A 2,407-nucleotide genomic window follows, 5' to 3' on the forward strand; every position below is an offset into this window, starting at 1 on the left:
GTAGTCGTTTATAATTTTTTAAAAACCTTCCCAAAGGCCTAACTTCTTTAACTGGCGCAGTCGGTAGGATGCGATTACCGCTCAAGTGTTTCGAAATAGATATGAAATAGTGATCGAATTGATTAAGTGCAGAACAATATCGGATTAACAGAAAATAGAAATAATCTAGTGCAAAGTGAAGTTTAACTGAATAACGAGAAAAAGAGGCCCAAATACAAAAGACAATACGTGTGCTTCGAAAAAGACTTGAACATTACTAATGTTTGTTTCAAAGAAGAAATTTATCAGATCAATCAATGAAGGTGCTATCGGGAAGAACCACTCTGCGAATATTAGTTTTATTCTCCATGTAAGTAATTCTCCACAATTATTATCTTATACCTTCTATATAACTAAAGTTAAAACACCCAATGTGGCAGAATTGATATCTGCATAAATATTAATAATATCATTATCAAAAGAAATTAAACGTATGTGCAAGTAGACCACCTCGCGTAGCGAGTAACTAGTGTGTAACAAACAGAGAGCATATCTGTAGTTCCACTAGTGCGGAAAGTTCTTATCAGACCATCCAACGGTGAAGTGCTAATCTCACACCGCGTAGGAGACTGATCGCATAGCAGAGTGAATATCTGTGGTAGATGCGATCGGTACAATAAGATTTCCCCCGGTCGAAAGCACAGTGTCTACACAGCAGAGAGAATATCTGCGCCGTGTGTAGCCAGCCGCGTTTAGATTGTAAGAAACAATCGCCATATAAAATATCGCGTTTAGATTTAAGATCTGCGCCGTGTGTAGCCAGCCGCGTTTAGATTGTAAGAAACAATCGCCATATAAAATATCGCGTTTAGATTTAAGAAAATTCTAAAGAAAAACTAATCAAATTTCTTCACCCCCGAGATATAGGATTTGATGGACCGTTTCCATCCCTATAATTTAAGAAATCGAGAAATGAACACGGAAATGAACAATTCTCCTAACCCAATACCTCCTCCTCCACCTCAACCGAATCCTTTACTACCCCCTAGACAGAACATGAATCGAATTGAAGAAACAAACAGAATATTCGAACAGGCTGAAAAGATTACGAAATCTCTCCAAACACCCCAAGCGGTGAGAGAACTGCAACCATTCGACGGCAATCCCGTTAAGTTGCATAGTTTCATTAGGTCCGTCGAACATTTTATGCCATTCATGGAACCTATTAAAAATACACCTTTCGAGCAAATTTGGCTTCAAGCTATAAGAAGCAAAATAATTAATGAAGCGGACCAAGTCCTAGAAACTTATGGAACTTCTCTCAACTGGGATGAGATTAAAGCAAATCTCATCGCTTATTATAATGATAAACGTGACTCAGTCACACTTACCCGCGAGCTGTTTCAACTTCAGCAAAACGGATCAGTTGAACAATTTTTTGGACAAGTACAAAATCTTCTATCCTTACTAATTAATAATACTAATATTTCTCCAAGAGAAGAGAATATTAAAAATGATAGAAACTCGACGCATAAGGAAAATGCTCTACAGGTTTTCCTAGCAGGGCTGAAAGAGCCGATTGGAGGGAACGTGCGTGCACGTCAACCCAGAAATATAAAACAAGCATTTGATGCTGCGGTAGAAGAACGTAACTATCAAAGTCGTACGGGCTTAAGTAAACCGACTTTAACACCACGTTTACCCAAACCAATACATTTTTATCCTCAATTACAAACTCGTCAACCGATGTTTAATCATCGACCATTTATTCCCCGTCAACCATATCAATCATATCAGCATGAAAGTATTCCAACCAGACCAAACTTTACGCCTCGTTTTCCAGCTCCACCTCAGGGCAATAATACCAACAATGGACAACTTCGGAAAGCATTACCGAGTCCAATGAATGCTGATAAATCCATTCGCTCTAAATATGTAAATTACGTTAATAGACCACCGCATAATTATAATGCAAGAAGCCAATTCTTTCCTGCTGTCCCACCGAGACCAGCACGGATAACGGAATTAAGAAATATTGAACAAACTCAACAAAACGCTCAAGAGTATCAATACGAGTATCAATGTTATCCCTTGGCAAGTTATCACCACGATTACTACCCAACGCCAATGGATAATTATTCATACGAAGAAGACCATTCAGAAATACATTTAGAAAATGAGCAAGAAACTTCCAATGAGACCTACGAACAAGAAACTTCTAGCGAAGCAGTCGATAACCTAAATTTTCAACTGGAAAGCACATCCCATTTCCCCAGGTAAACTCAAAAAATTTCATCCCTTACATGGAAATTCCCCACACGTCAAGGGTTTGGATTGAAATTATTGATAGATACGGGAGCTAACAAAAATTATTTATGCCCCCGATTTGTGAAAAAATCCTTTGCGCTGCCTACACCAACTGTTGTCT

Source organism: Toxorhynchites rutilus, chromosome 2 (genome assembly GCF_029784135.1).
Source record: "Toxorhynchites rutilus septentrionalis strain SRP chromosome 2, ASM2978413v1, whole genome shotgun sequence".
Lineage (NCBI taxonomy): Eukaryota > Metazoa > Arthropoda > Insecta > Diptera > Culicidae > Toxorhynchites > Toxorhynchites rutilus.